The sequence below is a fragment of the Ranitomeya imitator genome, chromosome 2 (assembly GCF_032444005.1).
Source record: "Ranitomeya imitator isolate aRanImi1 chromosome 2, aRanImi1.pri, whole genome shotgun sequence".
Taxonomy (NCBI): domain Eukaryota; kingdom Metazoa; phylum Chordata; class Amphibia; order Anura; family Dendrobatidae; genus Ranitomeya; species Ranitomeya imitator.
This window is the reverse complement of record NC_091283.1, coordinates 233545355-233560663: the sequence shown is the minus strand read 5'-3', so window position 1 is coordinate 233560663 and position 15309 is coordinate 233545355.

Here is a 15309-nt window from a genome sequence, read left to right as displayed (position 1 = left end):
AGGTCCCAGAGTCAGAAAGAGGGAGTGGATTCTACTCTCCTATTTCTGATTCAAAACCCGGACAGGTCATTTAGGACTATTATTAACCTTAAATCCCTTAATGAATACCTGGTTAAGGCCACATTTAAAATGGAGTCAATCAGCTCTGCAATAAAAATGTTGTTCAAACACTGCTTCATGGTAGTTGTGGACTTAAAAGATGCGTATTATCATGTCCTATCCATGAGAACTTTCAGAGGTTTCTACGTGTGGCAGTGTCTATGGGGAGTATTGTTCGACATTTTCAATTTAGAGCCCTTCCCTTCGGCCTCTCAACGTCTCCCCGAGTATTCACTAAAGTTGTTGCGGAGGTCATGGCGCACTTACGTGAATTTGATATCCTCATAATCCCTTATCTGGATGATTTCCTGATAGTTGGAAACTCAGCAGACCATTGCCTTGCTCAGGTAAAAACAGCTATGTCTAAACTAGAGCATCTGGGCTGGATTATAAACTATGAAAAATCCCGATTACAACCCCTAAAAACCCAGAGATTTCTAGGGCTGCTGTTAGATTCCGAGTCCCAACAATGCTGTCTTCCACCTGATAAACTGCTCCATATCCAACAACCGGTATTAAAAGCAATTAATAAACCAACCATGACTCTTAGACAGGCTATGTCTTTGTTAGGTTCCCTAACTTCCTGTATTCCGGCCGTCCGTTGGGCACAGTTCCACTCCAGACCTTTACAGTTTGACGTACTGAATTATGATAGTCTTACAAGGTTCCTTGCAGGGTCAGTTGACATTGAGTCCAGAGGTTCTGACATCTCTTAGATGGTGGCTGAAGGAAGACAATCTGTCAGCAGGAGTTCCCTGGGTGACTCAAGTGACTCGGGTAATTACGACGGACGCCAGCCCCACGGGGTGGGGGGCACACATGGGTGACGTAGTAGTCCAGGGTTTATGGGATCCCCAAACATCAGCCTCTTCCAATCAGAGGGAGTTAATGGCAATTGAATTCTCAATTAAAGAACTCCTCGTATATCTACAGGGTCACCATGTCAAAATCCTCTCCGACAACCAGGTGGCATATGTGAAGCACCAGGGTGGAACACGCTCCAAGTCCCTGATGGAAGTAGCGGATCGCCTGCTCTAGACAGCAGAAAACCATTTTCTATCTTTATCCGCAGTTCACATAAGAGGGAGAGACAATATAAGAGCAGACTTTTCTTCAAAGCACCTTAAAACAAGGAAAATGGTCTCTGAACTCAAAAATCTTCAACCGGATTGTCCGCATGTGGGGTCATCCAGAAGTGGACTTATTTGCCACCAAGCACAACAGAAAGACGATAAATTTCTGTTCCTTAAATCCCAGGGAATATCCACTGGCAGTGGATGCCTTCCTGATCAGATGGGATTTCCGATTGGCATATGCGTTCCCCCCCGCTCAATCTATTGGTCAGGAAGATAAGGGAGGATCAAGCGAGAGTCATACTGATCGCTCCGTTTTGGCCCAGAAGAGCTTGGTTTTCCTGGCTCAGGACCATGTCCGTGGAAGACCCCTGGGTACTGCCGGACATTCCGGACTTACTTCATCAAGGTCCGATCAACCATCCACAAGTGAAGGGTCTCCATTTGACGGCATGGTTTTTGAGAGGTCGTTGTTGAAAAACGGAGGTTTTTCTCCAAATCTAATTGATACCCTTATGAAGAGTAGGAAAAACATAACAACTAAGATCTACTCTAGAACTTGGAGGAAGTTTCTGGCCTCTTCAAATTTTAATATTGAAGAGGGTATATCAATCAACCAGATTCTAGAATTCCTGCAGAGGGGGCTAGAGCTAAATCTATCCACAAGTACTCTAAAAGTACAAGTCTCAGCCCTGGGGGCTCTATTTTCTTGTAACATTGCGGGTAACTACTGGGTATCAAGGTTTATCAAAGCAGCTAGTAGATCCAGACCTATACACAGGAATAGGTCAATGCCTTGGGATCTCAATCTAGTCCTTTCAGCCTTGACTAAGGAACCATTTGAGCCCTGACATTCAGCCTCACTTAAATTACTATCCCTCAAAACAGCGTTTTTGGTGGCAATTACATCTGCTCGTAGGGTAGGAGACATACAGGCTCTTTCTAGGCTGTCCCCTTATACAGAATTTCTACAGGACAGAGTAGTCCTCAGACCAGATCCAGCTTATTTACCAAAAGTGGCCTCAGATTTTCACAGATCTCAGGAGATAGTGTTACCGTCATTTCTCCCTAATCCTTCTAATTCCAAAGAGGAGTTACTCCATACATTAGATGTTAGGAGATGTCTATTAGAATATATATCAGTCACTGATGCTTGGAAGAGAGAGTATGCGTTGTTTCTATCCTTCCAAGGTCCCAGGAAAGGTCTTAGAGTTTCAAAGTACACGCTAGCGAAGTGGATTAGGGAGGCTATCTCTCTGGCTTATACTGCAGGTGGAGGTCCAGCTCCGCAGAATCTGAGGGCACATTCCACCCGGGCCATGGCTACATCCTGGGCTGAAAGATCTGGAGTTTCGATCAACCAGATATGTAAGGCAGCTACGTGGTCATCCCCTTCCACCTTTTTCAAGCACTATAGGTTGGACTTGGGGTTCTCTTCTGATCTCACCTTCGGGTTAAGGGTGCTACAGGCTATAGTCCCTCCCTAAGGTAGTTTACATCTCTGTAATTCTCTCGTAGTGCTGTCATGGAAATCCGAATAAAGCATTAAGCTACTTACTGGTAGCGGCATTTTTCGGAGGCCCATGACTGCACCCTTAGTTCCCTCCCTATTCACGTGGGGGTTGCACTTCCTATAATGTATATAATGAGATAGATAGATCTCACGTGTGGTATATAGTTCAATATGATGGATTATTTTTGTACATAAACTATATAATGTATATTTGTGTGCTACTAACCGCGGTAGTCCTCTCAGGCTCTGAAATACAACTGATGCATGGGGAGAGGTGCCGCCCTTTTGTATCTGTAGGTTTCCTGTTCCTGAAGGGCGGATCCCCTCTCTCGTAGTGCTGTCATGGGCCTCCGAAAAATGCCGCTACCAGTAAGTAGCTTAATGCTTTCTTTTAGGCAAAAGTAACGGATCCAGAAAATTCTTATCTTCTCTTGCTGACAACTTTATCTTTTAAAAGTTAGAAGAGGGAACAAGAGTATGTGCAATCTTGGACCCAATCCTTAGCAACAGGGAGGAAATGGTTGAGGAAATAAAGGTGGCTGGGAATTTAGGAGGAAGTGATCATGCTAGCCTCAAATTTTGGATTACGAGAGAAGACCAGCGAGGACTCAGACTTTAATGTTATACTTCAGAAAGGGAGATTTTATTAGGCTAGGTTCACATTGCTAACGGAATGCGCTAATGCAATGTCCAAAAAGGGATCGCGTTTAGCGATCCCGCTAGCGCAGATGCCCGATCAGCGTTCGAGGTCCGTCAGAAAACGGAACATCGCTAACGCATGCCAAAAATGGCATACGTTAGCGATGCGTTAGTTACATTGCCGTCAATGGCAGCGCTAACGGCCCGTTACATTGTGTTAGCGGACTGCCACTAACGCAATGTGAACCTAGTCTTAGACTCCGAACGAGGGTAGGAAAAGTCCAATGGCCCGGATGTTCTAAAGGACTAAAAATATCCAAGAAAGATGGGAGATCTTACTAATTGAAATTGTCACCACACAATCAGTAACAATCCCGAAAAGAAGGAAGAATTGAAAGCATTTTGAGACCAGGACTGATAAACACAGAACTAATCACTTGTTTAAGAGGGAATAATGAAATTATCGTATATACTAGAGACCCCTAATTTATTCGGACTCCCATGACCGCACTACGAGAGAGGGGATCCGCCCTTCAGGAACAGGAAACCTACAGATACAAAAGGGTGGCACCTCTCCCCATGCATCAGTTGGTTTCCTGTTCCTGGAGGGACAGGATCCTACAGATGAAATCTTGTAGAAGATCCCAGGCCGGCCGACTCTGGTAGGGGGGGGGGGTCTCCTACCTCGGCCGGTGTGGGAGTCCCTGGAGATGCCACGGTGGTCCTGGCTGGACTGCACGTCGATGGCGTTTGGCAGCAGGGAGCAGGGTCCGGAGGATTCCTCGTCTCCATGAAGCGTCGGTAAGTATAACCGCCCATTCAGTCCATGTGGCGGTGCAGCGGGGTGGTGAGGTGGCGGCGTCAGAAGATGGACACTGTCCGGAGCGCTGCTGTACGTCTCCGGCGTCCTGCACCGCTCTCAGCGTTTCTGGGCTGCTGTGACGCTGGGGGCGGAGTCAGCGGGCGCTTCTGGGTCACTGGGTGGCTGCGCATGCGCAGTCTAACCAAGATGGCGGCGCCCATCGATCCTGACGCCGGTTTTCTCATTAAGCCACCGCTGACCTCCCAGCTGCAGCCTGAACAAAAGGAGCCAATAGGGATGACACCAGGCAGCCTGCTGACCGGAATACAGGGGGATATAAGCAGGTGTCGGAGGTAGAGCCCTGCTTTTGGCCACAGCCTCATCATGGAGAGTGATGGTGAGCAGCAGCCTCAGCTGCTGGGTGAAGTGCGACAGAGGCCCGTGGAAAAGGAGCATGTCAGATGGGACCAGTCCAGCCGTAAAAGCTCATCCAAGCAGGGATCTAGAGCATAGACTGGCAAAGAACCCCCTCGTGTTCCGGTACCTTTTTTGGCATACGCTGGTAAGTGATCTACGTGAATGTTCACTCAGTGACACGGGCCCCTTATACTTTGTCATTCTAGGGGAAGAAAAGTACAAAGACGAAACATAAGGAGTGCGCCCTTTGTGGAATCCCTTTACCAGATTCTTACCCTAAAAAATTATGCGCCCCCTGTATACAGCAGCCGGTGAGGTCTACAGGAGTGGTAGGGGTTGAGTGACATCAGGTTAGATAGATGGTATCACCCTTATTGTCCTCCCCTAGGTAGCGGAAGAATCTGCGTCTACGGCTAATCTAAAGGAGATGATCCGTATGGAAGTAAGGGAATCCCTGCGGTCGCTATCCCAGGCGGGAAGTTCAAAGCATAAAGCTCTGGTGATCTTTGATTCTTCGGAGGAAGAAAAGGAGGAAGGTTCTTATGGCTCGATTCCCTCTTCCTCGTCATCAGAAGAGGACTCTGGCCGATTTTGTCTACCTCTGGACCGGGTTGATAAATTAGTTAAATCGGTCGGGGGTACGATGGGCTTAGAAGAGCCTAAAACGCAGCGTTCCCGTCAAGAGTTAATATTCAGCGGCTTGGACCACAAGAAACGTAGATCCTTTCCGGTGAATGAAAAGATTCAAGACTTAATTCTCCGGGAGTGGAAAAAAAACGGAGAAAAAGGGTTCATTGCCACCAGCTTTAGGGTATGTGCACACGTCAGGATTTTTCATCAGTATTTGTAGCCAAAACCAGGAGTGGCTGATAAATGCAGAAGTGGTGCATATGTTTCTATTATACTTTTCCTCTAATTGTTCCACTCCTGGTTTTGGCTACAAATACGGATGAAAAATCCTGATGCAATCCTGACGTGTGCACATACCCTTAAAGTGCAGGTATCCCTTTGAGGATGCGGCTGTGGATACCTGGGACAAGGCCCCTGAATTAGATGCTGCGGTGGCGAAAGCATCGAAGAAAGCCTCACTACCTTTTGAGGACATGGGGACCCTTAAAGATCCTCTTGATAGGAAGGCAGATACCTCCCTTAAAGGTACCTGGGAGATGGCAGCCGGATCTTTGAGACCGGCAGTGGCCGCGACATGTACAGCCAGATCCTTAATGGTCTGGCTGGAACAGTTGGAGTCGCAACTTAAAGAAGGCGCTTCCAGAAATTCAATCCTAAGTGCGCTCCCAGTAATTCAGGATGCTGCTGCCTTCCTGTCGGACGCTTCGGTGGATTCAGTCAAAATAGCGGCCAGAGCGGCAGGACTCTCCAACGCGGCTCGTAGAGCCTTATGGTTAAAGTGTTGGTCGGGTGACAGTCAGTCAAGATCCAAGCTATGCGCTATTCCATGCAAAGGGGAATATCTCTTTGGACCAACCTTGGATGAGTTGCTCGAGAAGGCTGGGGATGACAAGAAAAAATTCCCTAATTTGTCATCGGCCTCTTACCGGCGTCCGTTCAACAGAATGAGATTTGGTCGTGGAAGAAAACGCGCATCCTCGCCTTCTAGAGATAATTTTAGATGGGAGGATAGACGCAGGAGAGGTATGGGCTACATGTTTCGCCGTTCCTCAAAAGAACGTAAAAAACCAGACCAATGACTAGCAATCCCTGCGGGAGGGAGATTGGCAGCCTTCTCTTCCGCATGGACTGACATCACAAATTGTGACTGGGTCCGAAGCGTTATATCGGAGGGTCTGAGACTGGAATTTAATCACTGGCCTCGGGATAAATTTAAGCTAACGTTCCTCCACCATTGAACAGACTGCTTTGGAGGCAGAGGTTATGAATTTATGCCTTAAAAAAAGTGCTGATTGAGGTCCCAGAATCAGAAAGAGGATTCTACTCTCCTCTATTTCTGATTCAAAAACCAGACAAATCATTTAGGACTATCATTAATCTTAAATCCCTTAATGAGTACCTGGTTAATACTACCTTTAAAATGGGGTCAATCAGCTCAACAATAAAGATGTTGTTCAAACACTGCTTCATGGTAGTTGTGGATTTAAAGGATGCATGCTATCATGTACCTATCCATAAGGACTTCCAGAAGTTCCTAAGAGTAGCGGTGTCTATGGGAGGAATTGTTCGCCATTTTCAATTTAGAGCTCTCCCCTTTGGCCTTTCAGCAGCACGTAGGGTGTTTACTAAAGAAGTCGCTGAGGTCATGGCGCACTTACGAGAATTCAATATCCTCATTATTCCTTATCTGGATGATTTCCTTATAGTAGGAAACTCAGCAGATCATTGCCTTTCACAAGTAAAGACAGCCACGACTAAACTAGAACATCTGGGCTGGATTATAAATTATGAAAAATCCCGATTACAGCTCCTAAAAATCCAGAGATTCCTAGGGCTGTTATTAGATTCGGAGACCCAACAATGCTGTCTTCCTCCTGATAAATTACTCCATATTCAACAACAGGTGTTAAAGGCGATTAATAAACCATCCATGACCCTTAGACAGGCTATGTCACTGTTAGGATCCCTAACTTTGTGTATTCCCGCCGTTCGTTTGGGCCCAATTCCACACCAGACCTTTACAGTCTGAGGTATTGGATAATGATAGAGCCTTGCAAGGGTCCTTGCAGGGTCAGGTGACATTAAGTCCAGTAGTTCTTACATCTCTTAGATGGTGGATAGAAGAAGACAAACTGTCAGCAGGAGTTCCCTGGGGTGGAGGGCACACATGGGTGACGTAGTTCAGGGTCTATGGGACCCCCAAACATCAGCCTCTTCCAATCAGAGGGAGTTAATGGCGATTGAATTCTCAATTAAGTAACTCCTCGTATATCTACAGGGTCACCATGTCAAGGTCTTCTCCGACAACCAGGTGGCAGTGGCCTACGTGAATCACCAGGGTAGAACACGCTCCGAATCCCTGATGGAGGTAGCGGACCGCCTGCTCCAGACAGCAGAGAACCATTTTCTATCTTTAACTGCACTACATATAAAAGGGAAAGAAAATATAAGAGAAGACTTTCTAAGCTGAAACACCTTAAAACAAGGGGAATGGTCTCTGAACCGAGGTATCTTCAACCAGATTGTCCGCATGTGAGGTCATCCAGAGGTGGATTTATTTGCCACCAAGGACAACAGAAAAACAAAAAAGGTCTGTTCCCTAAATCCCAGGGAGAATCCGTTGGCAGTGGATGCCTTTCTGATCAGATGGGATTTCAGATTGGCTTATGCGTTCCCCCCGCTGGGCCTATTGCCTCTTGTGGTCAGGAAAATAAGGGAGGATCAAGCGAGAGTCATACTGATCGCCCCATTCTGGCCCAGAAGGGCTTGGTTTTCCTGGCTCAGGACCATGTCAGTGGAAGACCCCTGGGTACTTCCAGACATTCCGGATTTACTTCAATAAGGTCCGATCAACCATCCAAAAGTGAAGGGACTCCATTTGACGGCATGGTGTTTGAGAGGTCATTGTTAAAAAACAGGATTTTCCCCAAATTTAATTGATACCCTTATGAAGAGTAGGAAAAACATAACAACTAAGATCTACTCTAGAACTTGGAGGAAGTTTCTGGCCTCTTCAAATTTTAATATTGAAGAGGGAATACCAATCAACCAGATTTTAGAATTCCTGCAGAAGGGGCTAGAGCTAAATCTATCTACAAGTACGCTAAAAGTACAAGTCTCAGCCCTAGGGGCCCTGTTTTCTTGTAACATTGCTAGTAACTATTGGGTATCAAGGTTTATCAAAGCATCTAGTAGGTCTAGACCTATACACAGGAATAGGTCAATGCCTTGGGATCTCAATCTAGTCCTTTCAGCTTTGACTAAGGAACCGTTTGAGCCCTTACATTCAGCCTCAGTTAAATTATTATCCCTCAAAACAGCATTTTTAGTGGCAATAACATCTGCTCGTAGGGTAGGGGACATACAGGCACTTTCTAGACTTTCCCCTTATACGGAGTTTCTACAGGACAGAGTAGTCCTCAGACCGGACCCAGCTTATTTTCCAAAGGTAGACTTAGATTTCCACAGATCACAGGAGAAGGTAAAACTATCTTTCCTCCCTAATCCTTCTAATTCTAAGGAGGAGCTACTACATACGTTGGATGTTAGGAGATGCCTGTTAGAATATATCTCAGTCACTGATGCTTGGAAGAGAGAGAATGCGTTATTTTTATCCTTCCAAGGTCCTAGAAAAGGGTTTAGAGTGTCAAACTACATGCTAGCGAAGTGGATTAGGGAGGCTATCTCTCTGGCTTATACTGCAGGTGGAGGTCCGGCTCCGCAGAATCTGAGGGCACATTCCACCCGGGCCATGGCTACATCCTGGGCGGAAAGATCTGGAGTATTGATCGACCAAATATGTAAGGCAGCTACGTGGTCATCCCCTTCCACCTTTTTCAAGCATTATAGGTTGGACTTGGGGTTCTCCTCTGATCTCACCTTCGGGTTAAGGGTGCTACAGGCTATAGTCCCTCCCTAAGGTAGTTTACATCTCTGTAATTCTCTCATAGTGCTGTCATGGGAGTCCGAATAAAGCATTAAGCTACTTACTGGTAGCGGCATTTTTCGGAGGCCCATGACAGCACCCTTAGTTCCCTCCCTATTCACGTGGGGGTTGCACTTCCTGTAATGTATATAATGAGATAGTTCTCACGTGTGGTATCTGCTTACAATACAATGGATTATTTTTTGTATGTAAGATGTATATAACGTATATTTGTGTGCCACTAACCACGGTAGTCCTCTCAGGCTCTGAAATACAACTGATGCATGGGGAGAGGTGCCGCCCTTTTGTATCTGTAGGTTTCCTGTTCCTGAAGGGCGGATCCCCTCTCTCGTAGTGCTGTCATGAGCCTCTGAAAAATGCCGCTACCAGTAAGTAGCTTAATGCTATTGCCACAAAAAAATGGGAAAACTTAATGACTCGAGTATAAGCCTAGGGTGGGAAATGCAGCAGCTACCAGTAAATGTCAAAAATAAAAATAGATACCAGTAAAATTGAGACATCAGTAGATTAAGTGTTTTTGTATATCCATATTGAGTCAGGAGCCCCATATTATGCTCCATAAAATTCATGATGGCCCTATAAGATGCTCCATATTAAAATATATCCCATATAATGCTGCACAAAGGTTGATGGCTCCATAGAATGTATATGCAAAGGAAAAAAGGGAAGGGGGAAAAAAATTCAGCTCACCAGTTTGAAGCACAAGTCCTTGTGTGCAAGTTTGCTCAGAAACAAAAGTCTTGATTGACTCAGAATGTAATTCACGCAAGGAGGTGCCTGGATTCAGAGGCATTGTCCACAACAGAGAAAAAAAAGGAAGTAATTCTCCAGCATGAAACTTGGATAAAAGTTCAATTTATTTAGACAAATCCATTAAAATCCTTATTTTTACCCTTCGCTACGACAGCACCCACTGGAGAGATAGGGATCCGCCCCAAGGAACAGGAAACCTACAGAAGAATAAAAGGGGCGGTCCGCCTCTCCTCAGTTTAGGTTTCCTGTTCCCAGGATTCTCCGCAATCAGAAGACCATACCTGGGCCAGGCCATCCGCCTGTGCGGTCGCTGTGGGAACGGTAGGGGATGCGGTCCAGATGCAGCGTCGGGGGAGATTCCGTTAGACGGCTCCCACCTCATCTGTTCCGGCACATGTGATGGCTGGGTCCGGGAGAGGCCGCTTGGTCTCACTGTGGAGCTCTGCAGGGTGTGCGGCCTGGAAGAGGGCTCTTGGCGCGGGCCGGCATATGGAGGTCCAGGATCCGTTTACACGATCCCCAGCGGCGGCAGCAGCCGGAACACCGCTCCATAGCGCGGGCCGAGGTAAGATCGTGGCCGCGCATGCGCAGAGCGGTGTAAATCGCCATTTCCTGCCCGGAAGTGATTGTAGCACTTCCGAGGTATTCAGCACAGCGGTGGGGGAAAGCGCGGTTTCGTGCATGCGCAGTACACCGCAAAAGAAAAAAAGAACTGGATTTTCTACCTTTAAAAAGGGGGATGGTTGCGAGTGCACAGGCGATGCAACATGTCATCCCCAGGCAAGTCGGTGGACCCAGCAGGTGATCCAGCCAGAAGGAGGTCCTTGGACGCCAGCTGTAGGAGCGATACCGTGGATTCAAGGTCCAGAACAGCGCCTCGGCCACCTGATCCGGTACCGTACAGCTTCACTGGGTGAGTAAAAACCCTCTACCTATTAAGCTGACACACTTTTCCACAACATCTTTCCCCCCAGGCCAAAAAGAAACAAAAGTCCAAATGCACAAGCAGTGTGCATTGTGTGAGCAACCTCTCCCAAATTCCTACCCTAAAAAACTCTGTAAGCAATGTATTAGTGAAACCATGCAAAGTCCATCTATGTCTGTTACGGATATATGGGCCATAATCAGGGAAGAGTTACAGGCCAACGCACCCCCTAAGAGAACTAGTAGAGAGAAAGTAGTATCCAGCTCGGGGTCCGATGATGAGGGCGTAATCAACTCGGACTCTTCACATTCGTCATCTTCAGTACCGTCTGACTTGAAGGTCGGTCTTGTTTCCCCCTTGATGGGGTTGACAACCTAGTAAAATCCATCAGAAACACAGTAGGTTGTAAAGATATAAAGGATGGCCAGACAGCGCAGGATATCATGTTTGCAGGCTTAGCAGAGAGGAAAAGGAGAGCTATCCCTGCGGTTAAAGCATTGATGAAGAGGAAATGGGAAAAACAAGACCAGAGAGGTTTTCTCCCGTCAGCTTCCAAAAGGAAGTACCCCTTTAGTGACTATGAGCTTTTATCATGGACTTGGATCCCTAAAGTGGACGCAGAGGTCGCCTCCACTTCAAAGCAATCAGCTTTACCAGTTGATGCAGGCCTACTCTCTGATCATCTAGATCGGAAAGCGGAATAGTCATTAAAAAGATCATGGGAAGCTTCCACAGGCATATTTAATCCGGCAATTGCTAGTACTTGCTCTGCTAGATCCATGCTTGTCTGGATTGATCAATTGGATCAACAGGTTGAACAAAGTCTCTAGCCAGAAATTGCGGGATGCGATACCACTGATTAGAGGGGCAGCAGACTTTATGGCTGACGCATCAGCTGACTCTCTACGCCTTACAGCAAGATCAGCAGGTCTAATAAATAATGCCAGACGAGCTTTATGGATGAAGAGTTGGAAGGGGGCATCAAAGGCAAAAATCTGTGCTATCCCATGTGAGGGTGAGTTTCTGTTTGGAAAAGCTTTGGCTGAGATCCTTAAAAAAAAGTAAAAGAAAGGAAAAAAGTCTTCCCTGACACCTCAATTCCTTTCTATAGGAAGACCTTTAGGAGAAGACCATTCGGGAAAAGGAGACAAAATGAAAGACCATTGCGGTGGGCCACAAAAAAAGAAAAAGAGGGGTACTATGTTTAAAGGCCCCCCTTCCGTAGAGACAATAAATGTTAAAATGCCAGTCACCCCAGTAGGGGGTAGGCTAAAACTATTCTTTCCCTAATGGCAAAAGAGAACATCAAATTCCTGGATTCTAAATATTATTAGAGAAGGGATTAAAATAGAATTCCTCCAAATTCCCCACGATTCATTCAATATCACAACTCTCAGCTCACCGATACAACAAAGGGTCCTTGACCTTGAGATCCAAAGTCTCATACATAAAAATGTCTTAGTAAAAGTACCAAAGGGACAAGAGGGTAGTGGGTTCTACTCTCCATTATTTTTAATCCCCAAGCCCGATGGTTCGTTCCGAACAATTATAAATCTTAAAATCAATACGTTTATTAAAAATTTTACATTTAAAATTTAATCCATTAGATCTGCCATTAAGCTCCTTTATCCAAATTGTAAAATGGGGGCATTGATTTGAAAGATGCTTACTACCATCTCCCTAGCCATAACAGATATCAAAGATACTTCAGAGTCGCAGTAAAACTCGAAGGGGAGATTCATCATTTCCAGTACACGGCCATGCCCTTTGGTCTCTCCACGGCACCAAGAATCTTCACCAAAGTAATGGAGGTGATGGCCTACCTTCGTCAAAAGGACACCTTAACCCCTTTACCCCCAAGGGTGGTTTGCACGTTAATGACCGGGCCAATTTTTACAATTCTGACCACTGTCCCTTTGTGAGGTTATAACTCTGGAACGCTTCAACGGATCCTGGTGATTCTGACATTGTTTTCTCGTGACATATTGTACTTCATGACAATGGTAAAAATTATTTGATAGTACCTGCGTTTATTTGTGAAAAAAACGGAAATTTGGCGAAAATTATGAAAATTTCGCAATTTTCCAACTATGAATGTTTATGCACTTAAATCACAGAGATATGTCACACAAAATACTTAATAAGTAACATTTCCCACATGTCTACTTTACATCAGCACAATTTTGGAACCAAAATTTTTTTTTTGTTAGTGAGTTAAGGCTAGGGTCACATTGCGTAGTGCAATCCGTTTAGCGCTAGCGGGTTGCGCTAACGCAATGTTTTTAATGGGGCCGCGTCCCGGGGTCGCGGTAACGTCCCCGCTCTCGCAGATCCCCGATCTGCGAGAGCGGGGAACGGACCGTGGGCGCGCCTCGGACGCTGCAAGCAGCGTCCGTGGCGCGCCAGGAAACACCGGCTAGTGCTGCGCGTTCCCATTGCCGTGAATGGGCGCGCTAACGGACACGTTGCACGGCGTTAATTTCGCCGTGCAACGCTGTCCGTTAGCGCGTTCCCATTAACGCAATGGGAAACAAGCCTAAGGGTTAAAAGTTGACCAGCAATTTCTCATTTCTACAACACCATTTTTTTTTTTTTAGGGACCACATCTCATTTGAAGTCACTTTGAGGGGTCTATATGATAGAAAATACCCAATATTTTTAGGGAGGATATTAGCGAAGGAAATGAGGATGTCGAGTCCATATGGGTCGAAATTCATGGAGGGAAAAATGGTAACAAAATTCTCATTGGGGTCTGTTACAAACCCCCAAATATAACAGAAACCATGGAAAGTCTACTTCTAAAGCAGATAGATGAAGCTGCAACCCATAATGAGGTCCTGGTTATGGGGGACTTTAACTACCCGGATATTAACTGGGAAACAGAAACCTGTGAAACCCATAAAGGCAACAGGTTTCTGCTAATAACCAAGAAAAATTATCTTTCACAATTGGTGCAGAATCCAACCAGAGGAGCAGCACTTTTAGACCTAATACTATCTAATAGACCTGACAGAATAACAAATCTGCAGGTGGTCGGGCATCTAGGAAATAGCGACCACAATATTGTACAGTTTCACCTGTCTTTCACTAGGGGGACTTGTCAGGGAGTCACAAAAACACTGAACTTTAGGAAGGCAAAGTTTGACCAGCTTAGAGATGCCCTTAATCTGGTAGACTGGGACAATATCCTCAGAAATAAGAATACAGATAATAAATGGAAAATGTTTAAGAACATCCTAAATAGGCAGTGTAAGCGGTTTATACCTTGTGGGAATAAAAGGACTAGAAATAGGAAAAACCCAATGTGGCTAAACAAAGAAGTAAGACAGGCAATTAACAGTAAAAAGAAAGCATTTGCACTACTAAAGCAGGATGGCACCATTGAAGCTCTAAAAAAACTATAGGGAGAAAAATACTTTATCTAAAAAACTAATTAAAGCTGCCAAAAAGGAAACAGAGAAGCACATTGCTAAGGAGAGTAAAACTAATCCCAAACTGTTCTTCAACTATATCAATAGTAAAAGAATAAAAACTGAAAATGTAGGCCCCTTAAAAAATAGGAAAGAATGGTTGTAGATGACGAGGAAAAAGCTAACATATTAAACACCTTCTTCTCCACGGTATTCACGGTGGAAAATGAAATGCTAGGTGAAATCCCAAGAAACAATGAAAACCCTATATTAAGGGTCACCAATCTAACCCAAGAAGAGGTGCGAAACCGGCTAAATAAGATTAAAATAGATAAATCTCCGGGTCCGGATGGCATACACCCACGAGTACTAAGAGAACTAAGTAATGTAATAGATAAACCATTATTTCTTATTTTTAGGGACTCTATAGCGTCAGGGTCTGTTCCGCAGGATTGGCGCATAGCAAATGTGGTGCCAATATTCAAAAAGGGCTCTAAAAGTGAACCTGGAAATTATAGGCCAGTAAGTCTAACCTCTATTGTTGGTAAAATATTTGAAGGGTTTCTGAGGGATGTTATTCTGGATTATCTCAATGAGAATAACTGTTTAACTCCATATCAGCATGGGTTTATGAGAAATCGCTCCTGTCAAACCAATCTAATCAGTTTTTATGAAGAGGTAAGCTATAGGCTGGACCACGGTGAGTCATTGGACGTGGTATATCTCGATTTTTCCAAAGCGTTTGATACCGTGCCGCACAAGAGGTTGGTACACAAAATGAGAATGCTTGGTCTGGGGGAAAATGTGTGTAAATGGGTTAGTAACTGGCTTAGTGATAGAAAGCAGAGGGTGGTTATAAATGGTATAGTCTCTAACTGGGTCGCTGTGACCAGTGGGGTACCGCAGGGGTCAGTATTGGGACCTGTTCTCTTCAACATATTCATTAATGATCTGGTAGAAGGTTTACACAGTAAAATATCGATATTTGCAGATGATACAAAACTATGTAAAGCGGTTAATACAAGAGAAGATAGTATTCTGCTACAGATGGATCTGGATAAGTTGGAAACTTGGGCTGAAAGGTGGCAGATGAGGTTTAACA